The following is a 27,660-nucleotide window of genomic DNA, read 5'->3' as shown; positions in this document are numbered from 1 at the left end:
TAACTAACCTGTTAGAAGCCGCCCTGTAGCTTCTCCCACCTCTTCGAGTTGGGGGAGAACTACAGATTGATTTTGGGAAGCGCTAAAACAACGCGATTAGCTGAACCGACGCGCAGATGTGTCAGCATGCATGTGTGACGTGTCACGTCACTGAATGATACCTTCACGGACTTGCATGGATTTGAATGTATCTTCATATATATGTTATTATTATTATATATTATATTATTTATATACGCTGGAGAGACTACATCCTTCGGCTGGCCTGGGAACGCCTCGGGATCCCCCCGGAAGAGCTGGATGAAGTGGCTGGGGAGAGGGAAGTCTGGGCGTCCCTGCTAAAGCTACTGCCCCCGCGACCCGACCTCGCGCCTTGGTGAGCCAAACCAACACCTCCCCAAGCTCTCCCTCCCGGACCCAACCTCGGATAATCTGTATAAAATGGATGGATGGATATTATTTATATATATACATTTACCACAGTTGCATTTTTTAACAGAGTCACATATTTTTTGTGGGTTACATTGCATCCTTCAATTTTTCTTTATACGGCCCTCTGAGGAAAATGTTAGGACACCCCTGGTCTTGTGCAATTTACCTACTCATTCTTAGTTGTGTTGATCCAATTTTCACATGATGACATTTTTTTATGCTTTATATTTCATGCCATATATTTCCGTATCTGTACTTCCATTTGTCATAAGGGCTCATTTATTCTTTATGTAATCTGTAGTCTGGTTAATAAATTCTCCTTTTACAAAGGACCTGATGCTGTACTTTGTGTGGTGAAGTATTAGTGCCACGGAGTAAAACAACTCCAGTTGCTGTAGCAGCCTTAAAGATATAAGACTGAACTAGATATGCAACCGATTCATCAAAATTGGGTGGTGCTCCGAGGTTCGTTTAAACTTGCATTTTTAAGTTGACTTGTTTATTCAAAGTTGTACTTTCATTTATTAGATCAAATGTAGACTGCTGACATTCTAGTCTTAATCATTGAATTAATGCATCCTTTGTTTATGAACTACCAATTTACACTACAGGCGTGTGTGATCTGATAGGACGCATCCTCAATTGTGATTGGCTCCCACCTTTTGCCAAGTATGACGACACGCACAAACAGGAAGTGCTCCTCCATGTTGGGGGCGTGTGCGACATGCTAATCAGGTGCTGTGTGTCCATTCACACGATATCGTGTCATCATCTCCCGTCGACAAACGTCGGCCGCCGCCGCTCCGTTGCTGCTGTCTTATCAAGGCAACAACGTGGCGCCTCGCTTCCTCTTATCAGCAACACAGCGCTCTAAACACCACACAAAGATCCACACAAAGGCAACAACACACCAGACACATTCATAAGGGGGGAGGGGGGAGGCATTAGAACACGTCGTTGTCTTTGTTCGTGTTGTCGTTATTTATATGGTCATTTTTCCTGTTGACATTGTTCATGTAGTTGTTCATGCGGGTCATTTGTCATTTTGTTGAGTTGTGCACGCACCACGTGTCTGTTCCTGTGTGCACGTGAGTGTTGTGAGGATGTGGTTAAGTAAAAGATCAATGTGCGTGTGTGTGTTGTCAGTATGTTGTGAGAGTCAAATATCGCTGTGTGTAATTGTGTTTGGGGCAAACCAGGTGAATCTTGCACTTTCTGTTGTTTTCTGATCTCGGTTTCCCCAGAAGAAGTTATTACCAATCACCACACACACAAACGCAAGCACGCACACACTCATACACACACACAGACACACACACACACACACGCAGCACCAGCCATTTAAAGGTTCTAACCTACAACAACATGTAGGTAACAATAGTTATCATCAAATACTAACAATAATATCATAATAACATAACATAACCAGAATCATCTTTATTTGCCAAGTATGTCCAAAAAAACACACAAGGAATTTGTCTCCGGGAGTTGGAGCCGCTCTAGCACAACAGACAGTCAATTGACAGAGAACACTTTTGAGAACTTAAAGACATTGACAAAAAAAAAAAAAAAAAAAAAAAAAAACAGTCACTGAGCAATAAAGGGTTGCTAGTTGCTACACGGAAGATTTACCCACAAAATCAAACATTCTAGACTTTTCCTTTTGGCGTCGTAGGGCTATCATAGGGCCAAATTGTTGGTTGTGGATTATGTCACACTACAAGAAGTTTTGTTGTTCCCGACAAAATGTGTCAGGCCTCATCTGAGGAATCGGCCACAATAGCAAACAGGATAATAACCGGCCTAAAATCCTGTAGTCTGATCTAGGCATTACTAAGCTAGTTAGTTATACTTATGAATTAGTTTTACCCAAAAGTAATTAGCAACTGAATTACTCCTTCAAAAATGTAATCGGTAACCTGGGAAAGTAATTCTTGCCTTACTTTTTTGATTTTGCTTTTTACAGGTTTTACGGCCAGTTCCATAGACTGAACAGCAGATGGGTACTTTATTCAACTTCATAATTGTTAGACTTTAAACTACAACTGATAAATTCAAGTATTTTCTTCACTACTAAAAGTTTCAACAGTAAGTACTTTTAACTCAATATACTGTAAAATGTTCACCCCCCCAAAAAAAATAATCATAAACCTTCCAGACAATTGGTGCGTCATGTACATTACTTTACTCCATAACATTTAAACAATAAATTGCTTTAAAGTCTTTGTTCTGTAAATTCCAGGAATCAAATAGTCACACAGCTACTGACAACTGGTATCTGCATACTGTCAGCCATCTATTCCCTTCAAAGCAAAAGTAAACACACAATAAATCCTTTTAAAATAGAAATTAAAAGTAGGATAGGAAAGAGTTTATATTCATTCATTCATCCACCATGCATATACTTTGAACGGCCAGGATGACAGGAGCTGACTGTGCTGCTGGCCAGCGAGGAGTCAACACCAGACGGAGCGATTAGTGTTTGCAATCCGCTATATGCAGAACATTACTTGACCAAACCCGGAAAACAGGTTAACAGACTTCCTGTGTATGCTACGCTAACGAGCATGACTACGCTTGGATGGCGTTATAGTTTAATGCCAAATTTACGAATATTTTACTTTTCTTTATGGCTGGTGTCTTCGGACAAAAGTTCAATACATGTATATCATGCATTTATAAAGCTTTCCGAAGAGAGCTGGGATAGGCTCCAGCACGCCCGCGACCCAAGTGAAGATAAGCGGTACAGAAAATGGATGGATGGATATGATATTCGTGAACACCAATGAAGCCTAAACATTAACTACTGTAATCTTTTCTGGCTCTTTGGTGACATCTTGTGTATTGAAAAAGACACTGTAGACGTCCCAGTCTCCTGAGCCATCCACCCAAACCGGGAGTAAGCGGTGAGACAATTTCATTGACAATTTACGCTTTTTTTGGGAGCGGAGACATCTTTACAAGGCAGATGGTTTCTGTCTAATTAGACAAGGGGTTAAGTTATTGGCTGCCAATGTTTTTTACTGTGTACGTCATTCAGCAGCCCAAAAGTGGCCTTGTTGACAAGGCTGAAGGACAAAAAGATGCAGTTGTTCCCAAACATGGGGGAGGAGGGGAATCACTGAGAGACTGTAATTCCCAGGAGCTTTAAGATCTCGACGGTTGACACAGGGCAGTTGGACAGCGTGAGGGGCAGCTGTGGCGAAGGATGCCTCCTGAAGTCCACGATCATCTCTACAGTCTTGAACGTGTTCAGCTCCAGGTTGTGTCGGCCACACCACAGCTCCAGCCGCTCCGCGTCCTGTCGATATGCCGACTCGTCACAGTCTTTGAAGAGGCCGATGACTGTGGTGTCGTCTGCAAACTTCAGGAGTTTGCGTTGAGGTGCAGTCCTCCGTGTAGAGAGAGAAGAGCAGCGGAGAGAGGACACAACCTTGGGGCGCCCCAGTGCTGGTGGTGCGAGTAGATGAGGTGGTGTCCCCCAGCCTCACCTGCTGTGTCCTGCCCATCAGGAAGCTGTAAATCCACTGGCAGATGGCAGGCGAGATGCAGATCTGAAGAAGCTTGGAGGAGAGGAGTTCGGGGATAATGGTGTCGAGGCGTCAAAGCTATTGTAAAGTCTGTGCTAGCTGATTTGCAGCAAATAATCAATTGCTCATTCAGTCAGGCGAGTTTCCTAAAGCTCCTAAAGTAGCTGCCATTAACCCTCTTCTGAAGAATAGACGCTTCCATGTTAGCAAGCTACAGACCCATCTCAAATCTCACTTTCATCGCCAAGATTGTTGAGAAAGTTATTTTTAATCCACTCAGCAATTTCTTGAACTTAAATGGACTTTTTGACAAATTTCAATCAGGTTTTCGAACTCACCATCAGTACAGAATCTGCTCTTATTCAAGTGCTAAATGATATTAGGTTGTCACGTACGTGGTTAAGGCGAGGGAGAGTAACGCAAGGCAAGAACATGGTGGACCCAATTGCAGGGAAGCAGGGAGGCAAGGCAGGAGTGCGGGAGTCTCAAAATAATATTTAATCTTCAAAAAGGGAAACCTAAACAAAGTCCCACAACAGATACCAATCAAATCAAAGTAACAAAGAAACACTCGAATATCTAAAACTGGAAACAAACTATGACCTGTGAGTAACACGTGGAATAGAAAGGGAGAATGACACCTGACAATAACATACCACAATGATAAAGACAACTGACGACTATGACATGGCAGAGACATGTGACAACGACAATGAACCGACAAGAACTGAAAGAAACCAGGGAACTAAATACAAACAGATAGACGAGACAACGAGGAACACCTGGACAAGACATGAGTGGCTGGAGAGAGCTGATTGGTCGACACAAAGCAGACGACAACAGGTGGACACAACAACTTAATGAGCACACGACAAACATGGAACACAGGAAAGCATGGAACAAAACTAAACACAACCCAAACCAAAACACAGACCATGACAGTACCCCCCCTCTAAAGGAACGGATCCCAGACGTTCCCCAAACAACAACCAAAAAGTCACCAACCCAGGGTGGGCGAAAGGGGGCCTGGAGGAGGGTACAGAGTCCACCCCTCAGGTCAGTCTGGTGGCCATCCAGGCCACCCTGGGTGAGGTGCTTGGCTGAGCGGTTCAGGAGGTCGTCCAGGACGCCAAGCACCAGGGTCTTTGCAGGGCCATTCAGGCGGACGGCCACGGTGCCGAAGCCAATGGTAATGCAGGGGCCAGGCAATAGGGTTGGGTGGCGGCCGCTGGACGAGCGCCGCCGGAGCGAGGACGGGTGGCGGCCGCTGGACGAGCGCCGCCGGAGCGAGGACGGGTGGCGGCCGCTGGACGAGCGCCGCCGGAGCGGGAACCTGGCGCGGCTGCCGAGGAGCCGGAGCGGGAACCTGGCGCAGCTGCCGAGGAGCAGGAGCGGGAACCTGGCGCAGCTGCCGAGGAGCAGGAGCGGGAACCTGGCGCAGCTGCCGAGGAGCAGGAGCGGGAACCTGGCGCAGCTGCCGAGGAGCAGGAGCGGGAGCCTGGCGCAGCTGCCGAGGAGCAGGAGCGGGAGCCTGGCGCAGCTGCCGAGGAGCAGGAGCGGGAGCCTGGCGCAGCTGCCGAGGAGCAGGAGCGGGAGCCTGCCGCAGCTGCCGAGGAGCAGGAACGGGAGCCTGCCGCAGCTGCCGAGGAGCAGGAACGGGAGCCTGCCGCAGCTGCCGAGGAGCAGGAACGGGAGCCTGCCGCAGCTGCCGAGGAGCAGGAACGGGAGCCTGTCGCAGCTGCCGAGGAGCAGGAACGGGGCCTGCAGTCGCTTCCTCAGCCTGCCGCCATTGAGGTTAGGGAGTAGAGGGTACGGGAGTGGAAGAGTGCACAAGGTCTCGGGAAGGTGAACTAGGAAAAATGGCTGGTACTGAACATGGTGGCTTGGGGGCAGGTTTGACTGGACGTGACTTAATTGGAGCCGTGGAACAACGTGTGGGAACAGGTGAAAAATTAAGTGACTTGTGAACAGGGAAAAAACGAGGGGGCAAAATTTGACCTTTACTTGGGCGCCTCCGTTGGCCACCACGCGGCGGTCCCGGGTAGAGGGCCAAACGGGTGACCAAGAAAAGGTCCGAGGGAAAGGTTTTGGACTCACTGGGGTTGGAAATGAGGAGACGTGACAAAAACTGACGAGGACGGGATAAACTAGGGAAGGAACCAGAAAAATCTAAGTCTGTGTCAGAGTTAGAATCAGACAGAAGGTTAACTAAATCGGGGCCATCTTCACAATCAGAAAAATCAGAATCTAAAGAAACATGTGGATGTAAAATAGTAGGGCATGGTGAATAACTAGGACAAGTGGGGGGACCCGATGAAAAGGACAGAAAAGACTGAACGATTGGGCTTACTGGAGGAGGGTAGGTATGGATGGCAGGCTGAGGACGGTGGGAGGCAGTTTGGTGGTGTCCAGGGTGACGCCATCTTCTTCCCGCTGGGTCCTGTTCTGGTCGGTTCATTCTGTCACGTACGTGGTTAAGGCGAGGGCGAGTAACGCAAGGCAAGAACATGGTGGACCCAATTGCAGGGAAGCAGGGAGGCAAGGCAGGAGTGCGGGAGTCTCAAAATAATATTTAATCTTCAAAAAGGGAAAACTAAACAAAGTCCCACAACAGATACCAATCAAATCAAAGTAACAAAGAAACACTCGAATATCTAAAACTGGAAACAAACTATGACCTGTGAGTAACACGTGGAATAGAAAGGGAGAATGACACCTGACAATAACATACCGCAATGATAAAGACAACTGACGACTATGACATGGCAGAGACATGTGACAACGACAATGAACCGACAAGAACTGAAAGAAACCAGGGAACTAAATACAAACAGATAGACAAGACAACGAGGAACACCTGGACAAGACATGAGTGGCTGGAGAGAGCTGATTGGTCGACACAAAGCAGACGAGAACAGGTGGACACAACAACTTAATGAGCACACGACAAACATGGAACACAGGAAAACATGGAACAAAACTAAACACAACCCAAACCAAAACACAGACCATGACATAGGTTGAATAATGACTCGGGAAAAGTGTCACTTCTGGTCTTGTTGGATCTCTGCGGCTTTTGATACGGTACATCATAATATACTACTGAACAGGTTGAAAACGTGGGTAGGATAAATCGAACAGTCCTTAAATGGTTCAGGTCCTACCTGGAGGAAAGGAGTTATTTTGTAACCATTGGAGCAGGTGGAGGGGAGGAAGTAGATGAGAATGTTATTTTCAGTAGCAGCTCAGGTGGGTAGGATATCCTAGCAATGATGGTGGTCCGTTGTAACAGGGAAGGTGTTGGAAGAGGGAGCGTGGGCAGGTGGAAGAGTTTGAGGGCATGGCTGGAGCAGGCAGCGAATCGAGAGAGACAGAAGGAGCACTGGGGCCGGAGGAGGACACAAGAGGATTAGTACAATAGCAGGTAGCCAAGTAATCTATTTGAACGCACACGAAGGAATCATCGAATAAGCGTAAATACTCTGGCGCTGGATTCCTGAATCTGGCAGGCATATATTCAGTGCTGATTGATAACAGGTGCGCAAACGAGGACGTGGTGATTGTTGGGGAGAGAGAGAGGGAAAGGCGAGGCACAAAGCGCCACCTTAGTTCCAAAAAAGGAACTGCAGGGCACAGACCATGACAATTATGTTGCACACAAATGGAATAAGTTGCCAACAGTGTGACGTCAGCCCCAAGTGTGAATGTTTCTATGTCCAGTTTAAAAACTCTTCTTTTTTTCTTTTGCTTTTTAGAGCATTTCCGCTTTAAAATGATATTTCTTGCACTGTACGCTGTTTTAATTGTACTTTTATTTTTTTCTCTTTGTTTTAAATGTTTATCTGTTTTTTTTCTTTGTTTTTAAATGCTTTTAATCATGTAAAGCACATTGAGTTACCTCGTGTATGAAATGCGCGATATAAATAAATTTGTTTTACTTTGCTTTAGAGCTGTTTTGCCGAATGCGGAAGTTGGTTGCATGTTTACCGGATTGGACAAAATTCAGTGCCTATGCATGACATGATTTATGGACATTGGAAAATTTATATTAAACTCAGCCTGAAGAGGGGTCAAACAAATATATCCCAAAAAAATGCTACGGGCGTAATTGATGAATCTGCAAAGAGCAACGTATTTTGCAGTCAACTCAAGGTTATTTGTATAGCCCTTAATCATAACAGAGTCTCAAAGGGCTTCACAAGTCGACAGTTGGGAATGATTGTGCAGTGCACTTTGCTCAAATTCGTTGAATCAGAATCAGAATCATCTTTGTTTGCCAAGTATGTCCAAAACACACAAGGAATTTGTCTCCGGTAGTCGGAGCCACTCTAGTACAACAGACAGTCAATTTACAGAACACTTTGGAGACATAAAGACATTGACAAAAAACAATTGTGCAAAAAGATGGAGTCCTCTAGCACTTAGAGCAGTTCAAATGACTAATATTGCAACAGTCCGGTGCAATGACCATTGTGCAGAGACTTCAAGGAGTGTATGCGGTTTAAAGTGACGAGTAGTGCGATCATCTGGGACAATGTTGGTTGTGCAAATGTTCCAGATACTCCTCAATCAGTGCGCAAATGGAGCAGATGTTACTCTGGCATGAGTGGCCAGTATATGCAAATAGTGCAGCATGGCGAGACAACCACAGTGAGTGCACAATAATACATAATTGGCCCCACAGAAATGTGACAACGAACTCAAGTCGAAATATTGCCATCTTATTGAAATGGAATTATAGGTTAGGTGTTTAAGAAGTTGATCGCAAGAGGGAAGAAGCTGTTGGAATGTCTACTAGTTCTAGTTTGCATTGATCGGTAGCACCTACCTGAGGGAAGGAGCTGGAAGAGCTGGTGACCGGGGTGCGGAGGGTCCGAGAGGATTTTGCACGCCCTTGTCTTAGTTCTGGCAGCGTGCAAGTCCTCAATGGTGGGTAGGGGGGTACCGACAATCCTTTCAGCAGTTTTGATTTTCCGTTGCAGTCGGGAGTTTGTCCTTTTTTGTAGCAGCACCAAACCAGACTGTGATGGAAGAACACAGGACTGATTCGATGACCGCTGTGTAGAACTGTCTCAGCAGCTCCGGTGGCAGGCCGTGCTTTCTCAGAAGCCGCAGGAAGTACATCCTCTGCTGGGCCTTTTTGAGGACGGAGTTGATGTCGGTCGCCCACTTCAGGTCCTGAGAGATTGTAATTCCCCGGAACTTGAAGGTCTCGACGGTTGACACAAGGCAGCTGGACAACGTGAGGGGCAGATGTGGCGAAGGATGCCTCCTGAAGTCCACGATCATCTCTACAGTCTTGCGCGTGTTCAGCTCCAGGTTGTGTCGGCCGCACCACAGCTCCAGCCGCTCCGCTTCCTGTCGATATGCAGACTCGTCACCGTCCTTGATGAGGCCGATGACAGTGGTGTCATGTCATGGTGGGTAGGGGGGTACCGACAATCCTTTTTTATTATTAACAATCAAGTGCAGACAATGGGGGGGAAGAGAGAGCGGACAAATAAATACAAACACTCCAGGTGGAATGTGCTCGTACACCAGAACCTGGAGACAAAACCCGCAGGTGGAATGTGCTCGTACACCAGAACCTGGAGACCAAACCCGCAGGTGGAATGTGCTCGTACACCAGGTCCTGGAGACACAAAAAACGCAGATGGACAACAGACAACATCTAAGAAGCCTTCGGGAACGTCCGGAACACTCTGTGCTCACACACAAACAAACACACAGAGTTAGTTTGTCATGGATGGGGAGGGGCGCGTCATCAAGAACAAAGCACCAGCTGTGTATCTGATTGATGCGCCATGTGTCTGTGTGTTTGTGCGGAACTTATTGACAGTTAGCAGTGTTGCTAATCCTGTGATGTGATGATTTAGCTTGAATGAAGACTGTCGAGTTTCTTGCGTTCCTCTTGGCCTGATGTTTGTCATGTTTTTATGTTCCTCATGGTAGTGCATATCTAATGATGTGACGTTCCTCATGGCAGGATGTTTATCATGGTGTGACATGTCTGATGATGTGACGTTCCTCATACAGCATAAGCCCATAAAGTTGTTCGGGGCTTAATGTTTCTCATGATGTAATGATTCCCATGTTCCTCATGTCAAGTTGGGAAGTTCGACATGGTGTCATATTTATCTTTGCTTAATGTTTATCATGGCGTGATGTTTCTCATGAGTTAATGAAGGAACGAGTGTTGTCATGCGTTCAAGTATGATGTCCATTATGTGTGTGTGTGTGTGTGTGAGTGAGTGAGTGTCTGTGCACGCGCATGTGTGTTTGTGTGTGTGTGTGTGTTTGTGTGTGCGTGTGTTTGTGTGCGAATGCACATGTGATAGTTGCGGCAGGAAACGGAAACCTCATGCCGGTCCTCAATGCTGCCGAGTCTCAGCTGAGCGCTGAAGTGTGAAGACGTGATGGGAATACAAACACTGTGTGCAAACACACACGCACACACACACGCACGCACAGACAGACACACGCGCGTGCACGCACCTAAACGCACACACACACACACACACGCACAGGCACTAAATAATGAATTGGCGCACCCACACAAGCACCCTCCATGTTGTTGTGCTAGCATGAGGCGAGATGACCACAGTAAAAATTGAGCTTTGCTGTATGGAGAGACCATGCATGACTTCCGGCACCCACACACATGCACGCACAGTGTGTGTATGTGCAAATGTTGTTTATCACACTCATGCTAACAGGCACACATACACGCACACACATGAACACAAACACAAATGCTAACTTCATGCTATCCTCTTACTAACCACGTTAACGTAATGCTAACGCAGTTGTTTTTAACCTTGTTGGAGGTTCTGAACTCCGCAGATTCATCTGCACATTCACTGAACCCTTTGTAATTGGAAAGATAAAATGACTTGTTTTATAAAATTCACAACATAGGTATATATGTTATGAACGACATGTCAGTTGGTACACAAAATCAGTGTTGAAAGAATAAAAACAAAATCTGATTCGGATGCCTCCCGGACGCCTCCCTGGTGAGGTGTTCCGGGCAAGTCCCACCGAGAAGAGACCCCGTGGACAACCCAGGACACGCTGGAGAGACTACGTCCTTCGGCTGGCCCGGGAACGCCCCGGGATCCCCCCGGAAGACCTGGATGAAGTGGCTGGGGAGAGGGAAGTCTGGGCGTCCCTGCTAAAGCTACTGCCCCCGCGACCCGACCTCGCGCCGTGGTGAGCCAAACCAACACCTCCCCAAGCTCTCCCTCCCATACACCGTTCCCGCGTGTATTATTGGTTCAGTTTGCAACACACCAGTCACAGCCCTCATTGACTCCAGTGCAGATGACAGTTTTATTCATGAGGGCTTCGCATGTCAGCTCCAGCTTCCCCTCAAGCCCCTCCCGTTCCCTAAGAAGGTTACGCCCCGGGACGGGCGATTCATCTCCCCTGTCACCTACCAAACTGCACCATTCAACCTGCTCATTTCAGGTAATCACTGTGAAACCCTCCAGCTATTTGTCATTCCTTCCCCGGAAACTCCATTAGTCCTTGGCATCCCTTGGCTCAAACAACACAACCCCGGTATCGATTGGACCCACCTGTCAATCACTGGTTGGAGTCACTTCTGCCATTCCCACTGTCTTCTTTCGGCCGTCCCGACTTCCAGCACACCTCAGCCACCAGTTACTACAACTGATCTCTCCCGGGTCCCAGAAGAATATAACAACCTCTCCCCTGGTTTCAATAAGGACTTCGCCATCACTCCATCGTTCTGCTGGGTTACTTGCTCACGTGGGCAATGACAGTGAGACCTGGAAGGGTGTGATTGGGAGGAACGGCCCCCCCGATCAGAACCCGAGCGGTGTTCTGTTATTGGACTTCTGTGCTCAACATGGATTGTCTATAACGAACACCATGTTCAAACATAAGGTTGTCCACATGTGCACTTGGCACCAGGAGACCCTAGGTCACAGTTCGATGATCGACTTTGTGGCCGTGTCATCGGACTTGCGGTCGCATGTCTTGGGCACTCGGGTGAAGAGAGCGGCGGAGCTGTCAACTGATCACCACCTAGTGGGTTAGGGTTAGTTGGCTCCGATGGTGGGGGAAGATGCCGGTCCGACCTGCCAGGCCCAAACGTATCATGAGGGTCTGCTGGGAACTTCTGGCAGAATCCCCTGTCATAAGGAGTTTCAACTCCCACCTCCGACAGAACTTTGCTCATTTTCCGGGGGAGGCGGGGGACATTGAGTCCGAGTGGACCATGCCTCCATTGCTGAGGCGACCGACCGGAGGTGTGGCCGTAAGGTGGTCAGTGCCTGTCGTGGACACCAACGGTGAGGGATGCCGTCAAGCTGAAGAATGAGTCCTATCGGGCCTTTTTGGCCTGTAGGACTCCTGAGGCAGCTGATGGGTACCGGCTGGCCAAGTAGAATGCAGCTTTGGTGGTCGCTGAAGCAAAAACTCGGGCGTGGGAGGAATTCAGTGAGGCCATTGAGAAAGACATCCTGATGGCTTCGAGGAAATTCTGGTCCATCATCCGGCGTCTCAGGAGCGGGAAGCAGTGCACCATCAACACTGTGTATAGTGGGGATGGGGCGCTGCTTGTGAGTTGCTGGGGAGAATACTTCAAAGACCTCCTCAACTCCACCGAAATGCCTTCCCATGAGGAAGCAGAGTCTGGGGTCTCTGAGGTGGGCTCTCCTCTCTCTGGGGTTGAGGTTACCGAGGTAGTTCAAAAGCTCCTTGGTGCCAAGGCCCAGAGGGTGGATGAGATTCGCCCGGTGTTCCTAAAAGCTCTGGATGTTGTGGGGCTGTCCCGGTTGACACGCCTCTGCTTCGGGAGAATGGGTTATCGAGTCCCCTGATACGGGCTGTGTCAGAGTTTGGTCCGCATTGCCGGCAGTAATTCGGACTCGTTTCTGGTGAGGGTTGGACTCCGCCAAGGCTGCCCTTTGTCACCGATTCTGTTCATAACTTTTATGGACAGAATTTCTCGACGCAGCCGAGGCGTAGAGGGGGTCTGGTTTGGTGGCCTCAGAATTGCATCTCTGCTTTTTGCAGATGATGTGGTTCTGTTGGCTTAATCAAGCCGTGATCTCCATTTCACACTGGAGCGGTTCGCAGCTGAGTGTGAAGCGGCTGGGATAAGAATCAGCCCCTCCAAATCTGAGACCATTGTCCTCAGACGGAAAAGGGTAGTGTGCCCTCTCCAGGTCGGGGATGAGATCCTACCCCAAGTCGAGGAGTTCAAGTATCTTGGGGTCTTGTTCACGAGTGAGGGAAGAATGAAACGGCAGATCGACAGGCGGATCGGTGCAGCGTCTGCAGTAATGCAGACTTGTATCGGTCCGTTGTGGTAAAGAAGGAGCTAAGCCGAAACGTGAAGCTCTCAATTTACCGGCCGATCTACGTTCCTACCATCACCTGTGGTCACGAGCTGTGGGTCGTGACCGAAAGAACCAGATCCCGGATATAAGCGGCCGAAATGAGTTTCCTCCGCAGCTCTCCCTTAGAGATAGGGTGAGAAGCTCGGTCATCCGGGAGGGGCTCAGAGTAGAGCTGCTGCTCCTCCACATTGAGAGGAGCCAGATGAGGTGGCTGGGGCATCTGATTCGGTGCCTCCCGGACGCCTACCTGGTGAGGTGTTCCGGGCACGTCCCACCGGAAGGAGACCCCGGGGACGACCCAGGACACGCTGGAGAGACTACGTCTCTCGGCTGGCCTGGGATCGCCTCGGGATCCCACTGGAAGAGCTGGATGAAGTGGCTGGGGAGATGGAAGTCTGGGCATCCCTGCTAAAGCTACTGCCCCCGCGACCCGACCTCGGATAAGTGGTAGAAAACGGATGGATGGATCTTCACATCTTTTCTTTTACACTCTGACAGGCAATTAATTTGCTTCTCCGCATGTGTGCACGGCGTGGACTCCCTCGGGCCACAGGACAAACGTGTGATTGACAGATGGCCACCGGTGGAGGGCGGGGCTTGTCGTTTTGTTCCAATCCTCTCTCCTTTCTTCTCTTTTCCTCTCCCTCGCTCATTCCTGCGCGTGCCCGCCTCCCTCAAGCACTCTGGAGACGACCTCTCTAAGTTTGCTGTGTGAAAGGAAGAATGAAGCAAGAAATAAAGCAGGGAAGGAAGCAAGGAAGGTCTTGAAGTTGGTCGAGGAGACTTGAGCGTGGTGGCGGCTTTTGAAGAGATAAGACGAGCACGCACACACTGACAGTTTGGTGCGCGCGCACACTGCAGAGGCGTGCGGGAGGAAGAAGGTGGAACAACGGGATTTCGCAATTGTCTGGCTTTTTATTTGTCACGTGTTACCGAGCCGAGCCAGGACCCCGCCCAGATCAAGGCAGGGCAGCACCTGCACGATCTGCAGGATCGTGCAATCTGCATGATGATTGGCGATATGTGATGGGATTTACCCGTTTGGATGTTTGATTGATGACGGGACAGCTGTGTCGGTCCCCCCCACCTTTCGTCTCCCCCGACTGACCATCCACGACCGAGGACCCCCACCCCCCCAAGCAGCCCCTGGCACGGAATCTTTGGATGTCCTCACGATGATGGTAAGATTGCTCACGTTTCCGTTGATTGGCAGCTGCCTTTGATGTTTTCTCAGTTGGTGGCAAGTGAATCATCGTCGTAATTTGATTATACGCTGCCATTATCCCCTGCGCGTACGTGTGTGGATTGATACATGCTAGGATACCATATCCTCCACCCCCCATCGTGCAGGAATGTGATACTTGATCCTGTGCGCGTGCCTGTTACTGCCTCATCTATTATACATCAGGGGAGCATGAGAAACCCGAGGGGAGGGGGAGGAGGGGAAAGGGGGGTGAATGTGTGTGTTTGTGTGCTTGTGTGAGTGTGTGGGAGAGAGGGGGTGGGCAGGGTATTGGATATGGCAGTGGAACAGCACAGAGCATGTCACGTGTTCAAAATCAGGAGCACTTTCTGGGTTTCACGGGAAAGGAAAGTGATGAGCGCAGGGGTTTTACATTTATCATTACAAAATGCGGAAAACTTCCTTCCTTCCTTCCTTCCTTCCTTCCTTCATTCCTTCCTTCCTACGTTCCTTCCTTCCTCTTTTCCATGTAGGTGTGTGTATGTTTCTGTGTAGAGTGGAACCTCGATACAACACTAACTAACTAATAGGGGCGGGGCGTCCGTTATAGCAGATTGTCCGTTACATTGAAGCACTATTTTTTGTGTGTACCCATATTACTGTACAGTACAAAATTATTGTTTTTTTAGGGGTTTTTTTCTGTTGCCTTAAACGCCCAGGAAGCTTTTGTAAATAAATATTAAAAGAGCTTGAAAATGTTTTAAAGTTTCACATTTTATCCAAACTTGCCATGCCGGTATGCTTGGTTATGGGTGACGTTGTTGACGTACAGTACTCATCATAGGCGAGTCGCTTTCATGAGCCGCGAGGAATTAGTGTGCTTCCTACTTCCAAATCCATTGCCAAAGGCGAACAGCTTCACAAAAAATTTTACTGTACCAAAAAAAGCATGTTCCAGACTCCAGAGACTTGTGTTTTGTATTCCTCAGAGTTAACACCGCAGCCATGCCGTTCTCTCTCTACGCTGGAGTCTATGCGCAATATACAATAGATAGAACAATCATGACATGGCCGCCAAGAGGAACGTCTTTTGGAATTGGATCTAGTCATATCTATATCTGTATACTTACATTTCCATTGCAACATGCTGCCAATTTTTTTTTTTGTCTTGAGTTTGTCACATTTCTGTCGGGCCAATTATACATTACTTGTGCACTCACTGTGGTAGTCTCACCACGCTGCACTATTTGCATATCTGTTGTTGACCATATACTGGCCACTCATGCCAGAGTAGCATCTGCACCACTTGCACACTGACTGAGGAGTATCTGCAACATTTGCACAATCAACATTGTCCCAGACTATCGCGTTACTAGTCACTTTAAACTGCATACATTCCTTGAAGTCTGGGCGCCCTTTGCAAAATGGTCATTGCACCGGACTATTGCTATATTAGTCATTCAAACTGCTATAAGTGGTAGAGGAGGAAAAATTATAAATAAAAATGATAATAATAATTTTTTATTTGTACCGGGATCACCAGATAACTAGCAACCCTTTATTGCTCAGTGACTGTTTTTCTCAATGTCTTTTTGTCTCAATGTCTGTCAATTGACTGTCTGTTGTCATACTAGAGCGGCTCCAACTACCGGTGCCACGACAGGCACCAACCACCTTACGGCCACAGCTCCGGTCGGCCGCCTCACCAATGGAGGCGCGGAACATGGTCCACTCGGACTCGATGTGACTTCGCAAGTCCGATGACACGACCACAAAGTCGATCATCGAACTGCAACCTAGGGTGTCCTGGTGCCAAGTGCACGTGTGGACACCCTTATGCTTGAACATGGTGTTCGCTATGGACAATCCGTGATGAGCACAGAAGTCCAATATCAGAACAACGCTCGGGTTCTGATCGGAGGGCCGTTACTCCCAATCACGCCCTTCCAGGTCTCACTGTCATTGCCCATGTGAGCATTGAAGTCCCCCAGCAGAACGATAAAGTCCCCAGCGGGAGCGCTCTCCAGTACCCCCTCCAAGGATTCTAAAAAGGGTGGGTACTCTGAAGTGCTGTTTGGTGCATAGGCACAAACAACAGTCAGGAACCGTCCCCCCACCCGAAGGCAGAGGGAGGCTACCCTCTCGTCCACCGCGGTGAACCCCAACATACAGGCACCGAGCCGGGGAGCAATAAGTATTCCCACACCTGCTCGGCATCTCTCACCGTGGGCAACTCCAGAGTGGAAGAGAGTCCAACCCCTCCCGAGAGGACTGGTACCAGAGCCCAAGCTGTGCGTGGAGCCGAGTCCGACAATATCTCGTCGGAACTTCTCGACCTCACACACCAGCTCGGGTTTCTTCTCTGCCAGAGAGGTGACATTCTACGTCCCTAGAGCCAGCTTCTGTAGCCGGGGATCAGATCGCCAAGGTCCCCGCCTCCGGCCACCGCCCAGCTCGCACTTCACCCGACCCCTATGGCCCCCCCCACAGGTGGTGAGCCCATGGGAAGGGGGACCCACGTTACCCTTTCGGGCTGTGCCCTTCCGGGCCCCATGGGTGCACGCCCGGCCACCAGGCGTTTGTTTGCCTTCGAGCTCCACCTCCGGGCCTGGCTCCAGAGGGCGGCCCCGGTGACCCGCGTCCGGGCAAGGGAAACCTAAATCCATTTATTGTACTCGTCATAGGGGTTTTTGGAGCCATGCTTCGTCTGGTCCCTCACCTAGGACCTGTTTGCCATGGGTGACCCTGCCAGAGGCATAAAGCCCCAGACAACTTAGCTTCTAGGATCATTGGGACACACAAACCCCTCCACCTCGATAAGGTGATGGCTCAAGGAGGGGGGCAGTTTAAGTGACAAATGGAAATTTTTTTGGGACATTTTGGTTCCGGTGCTTCGTTTTATCCAATATCCCTTATATCGGGGTCCGTTTTATTGAGGTTCAACTGTATGTGTTTTTGTGGGTGCGTGTGTTTGAGAGTATCTGTGTATCTGTGTGTGTGTGTGTGTGTGTGTGTGTGTGTGTGCTTGTGCACGTATCATCAATGAGAGTGCACGTGTGTCAGGCTGTCTGTTGTAGTCCAGCGATGGGGGGGATTGGGGGGATCTGATCTCAGCGGGGATTAGGATGTTTGCGCCTTCACCAATTGATTGTTTTGTTGTGATGTGGTCACATGGGGCAGTCAAGAGCTCAACATGCGAAAAATGAACAGAAAAGAAGAAGACGTAGTCCAAAGAAAAAGAAAAAAATAAGTGTAGTTGTTTGTGCCATTTTTGTGCGTCTCTACATTAACCAAATAAAAGTTGTGTTTAGAACCAACGAGTGACCATCAAAGTCAACTGTGATTGGATGTAGTTTGACAGTGACCACGTCCACTCAGAAGACAGGAAGTGACTTTTGGCATGTGCTGCTTGCTTGTTACTGACTTGGCAAGGTTATTAGTTAGCTCGTTAGCTAACAGGTCAATGAATTTGATCATTAGCTACTCAGTTAGTTAGCTAGGTAGTTAGGTAGGTGGGTGGTTAGTTAGTTCATTAGTTAGGTAGCAAGTTAGTGAGTTAGCCAGTTAGTTAATTCCCTTCAATACAGTTTTATCTATATAGCACCAAATCTCAACGGGACACTTGACACATTGCAGTAGCAACTTGACAAGATTTTCCCCAAAATGTCAGACTGTCAAAATGCTGAGTGTGGATGGATTGGTCACTACAACTTGTGGACCTCCGAGATAGTTGCTTCAAGTGTCCACTAAAAACCCGTTTGTAGGGATTTGGAAGTAAGGAATGGGTAAATGATTGTGAAAGTGTTCGCAATCTTTTATCATTCCTTACTCCCCAATCACTAGAATGGAGCAGGTTTGGAAGCCTCCTCACTCCGCAAGTTTTAACACTGTCTCATCATTGGCTGCCTGAGGACACCACATCAGGCCAACTGGGGGTTCACTATCTTGCTCAAGGGCACTCTGAAACGATCACAGGGGCTCGGGATCAAACCCACAACCTGCCCCTTGGGAGAGCCCACCCTACCACCTGAACCGTGCCTCCCTAAACAGCGAAATGAGTAAAATCATTTACTAGCTGGGTAGTCACTTACTTACAGTAGTTAGTGAACTACTTTAACAGTTACATTGTTAACTAGCTGCTTATTTTACAAGCTAGTTAGTTGACGAGCTGGTTGGTTAGTTAATTAGTTAGTTAGCTAGATGGGTTAACTAGATGATAGGGTTAGGGTTAGCTAGCAAGTTAGCTGGTTAGTTTGGGTTAGCTAGAAAGTTAAGTGGTTAACTGGCAAGCTCCTTAGTTGGATATCAATGAAGAGCATCTTGTGGCGTCTTCAGAAGTGTCACCGAGCTGATCACATGACCATGTGAGTGGTTCTGATTGGCAGGTGAAGTGCTTGACTGTGATTGGCCACACCCACACACCTTTTGCAGTTTAAGCGGCGACAGGAATCCGCGTGCTATTACCGCCTATAATCCGTCAGCTGTCAACTTTCCGTTTGTTGTCCCGGGCGTCCACTCGGCCATCTGGCCGCTTGGCCGCTGCTGCGCTCCCATTGGCCGACCGCCTCCTCTTCCTCCGCTGCACCGTCACGATGCCGACACTGATGACATGGCCAGCGACAGAGTGCTCACCCGTCACGTGACGCGACCGCAAAAATGATAAAAGTTCAGCCAATGGCGTTGTTTTTTTTTTTCAGAATCAGAATCAGTATCATCTTTATTGGCCAAGTATGTCCAAAAAACGAGGAAGGAATTTGTCTCCGGTAGTTGGAGCCGCTCGAGTACGACAACAGACAGTCAATTGACAGAGAATCCTTTTGGGACATCAAGACATTGACAAAAAACAGTCACTGAGCAATAAAGGGTTGCTCGTTATCGGGTAATGCCGGTACTTTTTTTTTTTTTTTTTTTTTTTGACAATTGCGGAAAAAGATGCACATGTGAGCCGAACGCATTCACTCGTTCATTCATTCACTCCCTTGCCCGTTCGTGCATTCACTCATTCATTCACTGATGGATCCACTCACTCACTCATTGACACATTAATTTATTCATTCGCTCATTCATGTCAATTTAGTAATTTCATTGATTCATTTATTCATTCATTCTTTAACTCATTCATGCATTCTTTGATACACTATTTTCTGTTTGGCATTTGTTAATTCCCCAAATGGCATATTTTGGGGGAACCTAATCCCAAATGTTTTTGTTGTTGTTTTTTACGATTCTGATGTGTTTTTTTCCGTGGCAAATGCTGCTGCAGGATGTTGGTAAGTGTTTGAAATGTCATGAGTCTCTGCCTCAGTGGTTTTGGATCATGACTTGTGCTATTCAGAAGTGATGGTTTGATAGGCGATTATAATCCCTTTTTGGGTGTCCACGAAAATTTGTGCTTTTGCTATCAACCCCATCCCTAATTCTCGGCACCCCCTGCCGGCGGGTAAATGTCAGCGCAGCATGACGGAGCACAAACAGGTGAGGGCGACCAATCAGGATGGGCCACTTCCTTCGGGTTAAAAGCAACAGCAGATGTCAGCATGTGTGTGTGTGTGTGTGTGTGCGTGTGTGTGTGTGCATTCTAAAATTATCTCAAGTGTATTTATGTATGTGTGCATGAAACCACATCACACGAGTTTCATCCAATGACGTCTGAACATGTGACTTCTCACCACATGATTTCTCATCACGTAACTTCTCATAACGTGATCAAGACGTCTCATCACACGATCACATGATTTTTCATCATGTGATCACATGATTTCTCATCACGTGACTTCTCATGTGATCAGATTATTTTTCATCTGATCACGTGATTTTTTTCATGTGATCACATGACTTCTCGTCACGTGATCACATGATTTCTCATGACATGATGCCAATTTGCGATGACAGGTTTTCGTTTGATGACAGCGTGATGAGGTAATGATCTCACGAGAGGTGGCGTGTGCCTGTAGTCCATCATCTGCAGCCTCTTTCACACAGAAAAAACGCAAAAAGTTGCGGAATTTGTGACGTATGAAATACTCGTGTTCCAAGAAGTGAGCGTCCAGGGTGAAACCGAACATGCGTGTGGGCAAACACGATGGAACAACACGAAAGAAGACATGACAGGAAACAGCATTCTCCCATCCTGGCATCTTGGCACTCTGGCATTCTGAAATTCTGGCATCGCCCTCCGGCTCCGATACACAAAGCATGTTAAAACTAAACAACTTTATTGTTATAAGCAAATAATCATTAACTTAGAATTTTATGGCTGCAACACGTTCCAAAAAAGATGGGACAGGTGGCAAAAAAGACTGAGAAAGTTGAGGAATGCTCATCAAACACCTGTTTGGAACATCCCACAGGTGAACAGGCTAATTGGGAACAGGGGGCTGCCATGATCGGTAGAAAAGGAGCTTCCCTGAATTGCTCAGTCATTAACAAGCAAAGATGGGGCGAGGTTCACCTCTTGGTGAAAAAGTGCGTGAGAAAATAGTCGAACAGTTTAAGGACAATGTTCCTCAACGTACAATTGCAAGGAATTTAGGGATTTCATCATCTCCGGTCCATAATATCATCAAAAGTTTCAGAGAATCTGGAGAAATCACTGCATGTAAGTGGCAAGGCCGAAAACCAACATTGAATGCTCGTGACCTTCGATCCCTCAGGCGGCACAGCATCAAAAAACAACATCAACGTGTAAAGGATATCACCACATGGGCTCAGGAACACTTCAGAAAATCAAGGTCAGTAAATACAGTTCAGCGCTCCATCCGTAAGTGCAACTTGAAACTACTCTGCAAAGCAAAAGCCATTTATTAACAACAACCAGAAACGCCGCCGGCTTCTCTGGGCCCGAGCTCATCTAAGATGGACCGATGCAAAGTGGAAAAGTGTTCTGTGGTCCGACGAGTCCACATTTCAAATTGTTTTTGGAAATTGTGGACGTCGTGTCCTCCGGGTCAAAGAGGAAAAGAACCATCCGGACTGTTATGGCCGCAAAGTTCAAAAGCCAGCATCTGTGATGGTATGGGGCTGTGTTAGTGCCAACGGTGTGGGTAATTTACACATCTGTGAAGGTACCATTAATGCTGAAAGGTACATACACGTTTTGGAGAAACATATGCTGCCATCCAAGCAATGTCTTTTTCATGGACGCCCCTGCTTATTTCAGCAAGACAATGCCAAAACACATTCTGCACGTGTTACAACAGCGTGGCTTTGTCGTAAAAGAGTGCGGGTACTAGACTGGCCTGCCTGCAGTCCAGACCTGTCTCCCTTTGAAAATGGAGACCCCGGACTGTTGAACAGCAGAAGCTGTACATCAAGCAAGAATGGGAAAGAATTCCACCAACAAAGCTTCAACAATGAGTGTCCTCAGTTCCCAAACCTTTATTGAATGTTGTTAAAAGAAAAGGTGATGTAACACAGTGATAAACATGACCCTGTCCCAGCTTTTTGGGAATGTGTTGCAGCCATAAAATTCTAAGATAATGATTATTTGCTAAAAACAATAAAGTTTATAAGTTTGAACATTAAATATCTTGTCTTTGTAGTGTATTCAATTAAATATAAGTTGAACATGATTTGCAAATCATTGTATTCTGTTTTTATGTATGTTTAACTCAATGTCCCAACTTCATTGGAATTGGGGTTGTACATTTTTATACATACAAATGACTCATAAAAGCTTTATTATGGTATGGGGGATTCGTCTGAGCGTATTCATGGTAAACAATACATTTACATAGTTATCGTGTGTGTCTAAAATGTAGACTAATGCAACCAAGTGGGCAACAAGATACCTTGAATAATTCGTACGCGTTTAACTTCTATTTGATGTGAAGTCCTTTGAATGCGTCAATTGCTAACCTGTCTGACGTTCTCTCGACTCGTTGACGACGACGTTCAGCGAGGCGGTTTGGCAGACTTATTTAGAAGTAGAATATCTTTCAGCTTGCTTTTAGGTGGGCGGTCCCTGTCGCGTCTCCTTGTTCCAAATGAGCGTGGTGCATCCAGCCAATAGAATCAAGGCAGACTGACTGTGTGTCACGCAAACACATACACACAGTCTCTTCTCACACAAAACACCCCGAAAAGTTACATTGTATAATTTAAAATGAAATTATTACTTTGTACCTTTGGATAATTGTATTACTTTGTGACATTTAAAATTTCAGAAAATGAATAAAACAGATCCTTTTCACCCGAGCTCGGTCAACTGAAAATCACATGATCGACCCGGATTTTCGATCATGTGATCGGATCAGGACATCCCTTGTGGTTAGCGTGTGGTTAGCATTAGCAAGGCGAACAAGCTATCGCTGCTAAATGTTGTGCGTGTCACACCAACCGGTAAGCGTGCTAACAATACGGACCCCCGTACGCCGTTTGGGGGGGCGCCAAATGCAGCAGCACAGAAGCTGGTGTTGATGTTTTATTCAGACAGGAAGTGTGGACAGCGTCTTCGAGGGCGGCAGGTACGCTTTGTACCACCGCCAGCTGTCAGTGTCGGTTTAGTGTCCTAACGAGTCCGCCGGGTCTCATCAAGTTTGGCTTCCGGCGAGTGCGACAGTAATTCCTTTTAGGGGCGGCGCCATTTCAGGCCTTTAGTGTGAATAATTCAGCTCATTAATATTCAGGAGCTGTCACCTCTGCTCGTGAATAGTCATGCACTCAGCCTCTCATCATCATTTAAACATCAAACCTTTTCATTGATCCTATGTTCGTCTTTTCATAAAACGCACAAAATATTCCATGAGAAAATACTCTGCGACATTGCACGACAGAACTACACGCGCACACACACACACACTGATGAACACACACACTCGATGAGAGTCAATCAAATCTCAACATACTTCTTCCTGTCTGCCTTTCGGCATGCATTTGTGTGCCATGGTGTGAGGCAGCCGGGATGGACGTGATGGTGTGGTTGTCATGGCGACCTTGGTATGTGATCAGCTGATTGGTGCTCTTTATGAGTTGATCGAAGCACTTTTTCAACGGCACTTCATGCTCTTACTCGGCTCATTGATTCCCACACTCGCACGCACACATACTCATGCACACACATTTCTGCTGTTGAAGTCAGACAGTGGGGTAGCGAGGTTGTTTGTGAATGAATGAATTTAATTACTTTAGACATGGCTTGACAATGTCAATGTCAATGACAAAGTCACAAGACTTGCAACTCGACTTGGACTTAAACAGCAATGACTTGTGACTTCATTAGGACTCAAGCCCATTGACTTGAAAAGACTTGCCTTTTTTACCTTTTTGAGTATTGATACGAACACCCTGCAGTTCTCTCTCAATAGCTCAACGTGCCAAAGTTTATTATATTACAGGAATTTCAGAATGATTGAACCCATAATCTTGATGCTCTGAACAGATATCACTCAGGTGGAAGTGTCCCACCATACTTAAGCTTCATTACAGGTTTTTTTTTTTTTTTTTTTTTTTTTTTTTTTTTTTTTTTACAGTGGACACCTTGTTGAGCACATTCATGCAGAGGAATTGACCAGGAGGTCTTTCTCTCAGACACTACCGAAAGTAATGGTTTCATTAAAAAAAATTAAAAAAAAACAAAACAGTGCAACATAAATCAACAATAAGGATGTTAATTATTGCAAAAAAAAAAAAAATCCACATTGCATTGTAGGAATCGCGCAGCTTGACTTTACGTATGATTGTTTCTGTTAGGGCGGCACGGTGAGCGACTGATTAGAGCGTCTGCCTCACCGTTCTGAGGACCGGGGTTCAATCCCTGGCACCGCCTGTGTGGAGTTTGCATGTTCTCCCCGTGCCTGCGTGGGTTTTCTCCGGGCACTCCGGTTTCCTCCCACATCCCAAAAGCATGCATAAATTGGAGACTCTAAATTGCCCGTCGGTGTGACTGTGAGTGCGAATGGTTGTTTGTTTGTATGTGGCCTGCGATTGGCTGGCAACCAGTTCAGGGTGTACCCCGCCTCCTGCCCGATGACAGCTGGGATGGCATGCCCGCGACCCTAGTGAGGAGAAGCGGCTCAGAAAATGGATGGATGGATGTTTCTGTTAGCCTTTGCAGCGAGCTTTATGATAATGTTTGTAGACAAGAAAATGCTGTTTCCTGCTATATGCACTTGGTGAATTATAGAAAATTACTGTTGATTATCTAATAGAGGAAACCAAATGTTAATTATTCAGTGAAATGTCTAATTTTTACATATATTCATAATTGCTCTTTAACCAAACTCTTTATTTCAGCCGAGTTTGGTTAAAACCGAAGAGTTTTAACCAAACTCTTTATTTCAGCCGATACTTGATTATTTATTACTATTCTGTTTAGTGTTACTTCAGAAATAAAGTGAGAAAAAGTAACTCATAGCATGTTGTATATTTTTTCATAGTATAACTGAAAATGTACTATCGATCGGTTTTGAAGCGGCAACAATTTTGATCAGCCCCCTAGTTTTCTGATAAAGGTTCAATGCACTTGTTTATTAAATTTGTTTCGATAAATGAATATGACATATATATGTGTTTCTTGCAACGGTGCAAACCATTTGCTGAGTGATTGATGGGGATGGCAAAACAAGGCATTCATGGACTTCAGCTTTTGGAAAAGTGATTTTTAGTTTTGCCTTTTTTTCTGACATGTTTTGAATAAAACACGAACCCAGTCATTCCCAAAAAGTGCCGGTCCGGAACCCAATTTGAAATCCCAAGGCCCACCAAAACATTTAAGAGGCTTTACCATCAATAATATTCATAACTATGCTTTATAAATAGGTATGTGCAACCAATGAGTGGCTTTGTTTTCTTTATGATTAAAATAGTTAGCAAGCAAGCTAATATACTGCAGGTAACAATATCAGTCTTTCATCAGGGCTCTGATTTGATTCCATGACACAACAAAGTGTATCAAAATACTAACTTTTAAGCGCTTGACCAGTGAGTCACAGACATCTTCTTGTCGGTCGACATTTCACAATCACCGACTCACTCAACTTGGTCACTTAATGTTAACAGGTCCTATTAATTTGTCATACATTGTCTACATTAACGTGTAAAAGTTAATGGCTTGTTTTGTTCTATTTTGATCAGCTCCAGTGCTCCTTCGTGTCCGCGCCACGACCTATGATGCATTCAAGAGCAGCTCGGAAATCCCCATGTTAAAAATAAATTTAATAGTTTTAATGGCTGTAAAATTGTGTGTATAAGTAACGAGAAGCAGGGGACATAATCAGTGGTGCCTTGTTTCCCTGCTCAGATAAGGCGACTCTGATTCTGGCAAAACCTGACTTTTATGTCTCATAAACGTGAATTTCACTCATGGATGACCAGCTCAGAGACTCTTCTGTCACGTAACACACCTGACACCTTCCTCTACCCGTTCCAACCTGCTTTGACCCGTTTCTTCACTTCCTGACCACACTCACCATTGCTCTGGACGGTTGACCCCAAGTATTTAAAGTCCTCCACCCTTGCTATCGCTTCTCCCTGTAGCCTCATTCTTCCCACACCAGCCCTCTCATTCATGCACATATATTCTGTTTTACTTCGGCTAATCTTCATTCCTCTTCTTTCCAGTACATGCCTCCATCTTTCTAACTGTTCCTCCAGCTGCTCCCTGCTTTCACTGCAGATCACAATGTCATCTGCAAACATCATGGTCCATGGGTATTCCAGTCTAACCTCATCTGTCAGCCTATCCATCACCACTGCAAAAAGGAAGGGGCTCAGGGCTGATCCCTGATGCAGTCCCACGTCCACCTTAAATTCTTCTGTCACACCTACAGCACACCTCACCGCTGTTCTGCTGCCCTCGTACATGTCCTGTATTATTCTAACATACTTCTCTGGCACTCCAGACGTCCGCATGCAGTGCCACAGTTCCTCTCTGGGTACTCTGTCATAGGCGTTCTCTAGATCTACAAAGACACAATGTAGCTCCTTCTGACCTTCTCTGTACTTTTCCATCAAAATCCTCAAGGCAAATAATGCATCTGTGGTACTCTTTCTAGGCATGAGACCATACTGTTGCTCGCAAATACTCACTTCTGTCCTGAGTCTAGCCTCCACTACTCTTTCCCATAACTTCATTGTGTGGCTCATCAACTTTATTCCTCTATAGTTGCCACAGCTCTGCACATCACCTTTGTTCTTAAAAATGGGCACCAGTACACTTTTCCTCCATTCCTCAGGCATCTTCTCACCCACTAGAATTCTATTAAACAAGCTGGTCAAAAACTTCACAGCCACATCTCGTAGATGCTTCCATACCTCCACAGGAATGTCATCAGGACCAACTGCCTTTCCATTTTTCATCCTCTTTAATGCCTTTCTAACCCTCCCCTTACTAATCATTGCCACTTCCTGGTCCACCGCACTTACCTCTTCTACTCTCCCTTCTCTATCATTTTCCTCATTCATCAACTCCTCGAAGTATTCTTTCCATCTAGCAAGCACACTGCTGGCACCAGTCAACGTATTTCCATCTCTATCCTTAATCACCCTAACCTGCTGCACATCCTTCCCATCTCTATCCCTCTGTCTGGCCAGCCTGTGTAGATCCTTTTCTCCTTCTTTAGTGTCCAACCTGCCATACATGTCATCATATGCCTCTTGTTTTGCCTTTGCCACCTCTACCTTTGCCCTGTGTCGCATCTCAATGTATTCCTTTCGCCTCTCCTCGGTCCTCTCAGTGTCCCACTTCTTCTTAGCGAACCTTTTTCCTTGTATGATTTCCTGTACTGTGAGGTTCCACCACCAAGTCTCCTTCTCTCCTTTCCTCCCAGAAGATACACCAAGTACTCTCCTGCCTGCTTCTCTGATCACCTTGGCTGCAGTGGTCCAGTCTTCTGAAAGCTCCTGCCGTCCACCGAGAGCCTGTATCACCTCTTCCCGAAAAGCTGCACAACACTCGTCCTGTCTCAGCTTCCACCACATGGTTCTCTTCTCTGCCTTTGTCTTCCTAATTGTCCTCCCCACCACCAGAGTCATCTTACACACCACAATCCTATGCTGTCTAGCCACACTCTCCCCTACCACTACCTTACAGTTGGTAACCTCCTTCAGATTACATCTTCTGCACAAGATGTAATCCACCTGTGTGCTTCTACCTCCGCTCTTGTAGGTCATCCTATGTTCGTGCCTCTTCTGAAAAAAAGTGTTC

The 27,660-nt window shown here is 46.7% G+C and overlaps 1 protein-coding gene across 3 annotated transcripts in view; it reads left to right on the top strand.

The window, feature by feature from the left end:
- Nucleotides 1-14,003: 14,003 nt before the first annotated feature.
- Nucleotides 14,004-27,660, top strand: part of si:cabz01090165.1 (uncharacterized protein LOC100333421 homolog) — a 47,581-nt gene continuing 33,924 nt past the window's right edge. For all 3 annotated transcript variants that reach the window (XM_061681662.1, XM_061681661.1, XM_061681660.1), the window contains exon 1: nucleotides 14,004-14,514. The gene's annotated coding sequence lies outside the window, so the exon portion shown is untranslated. The remainder of the gene's footprint in view (nucleotides 14,515-27,660) is intronic.

The sequence above is a fragment of the Phycodurus eques genome, chromosome 7, assembly GCF_024500275.1.
Source record: "Phycodurus eques isolate BA_2022a chromosome 7, UOR_Pequ_1.1, whole genome shotgun sequence".
Classification (NCBI taxonomy): domain Eukaryota; kingdom Metazoa; phylum Chordata; class Actinopteri; order Syngnathiformes; family Syngnathidae; genus Phycodurus; species Phycodurus eques.
This window is presented reverse-complemented; position numbering and strand designations above follow the sequence as displayed.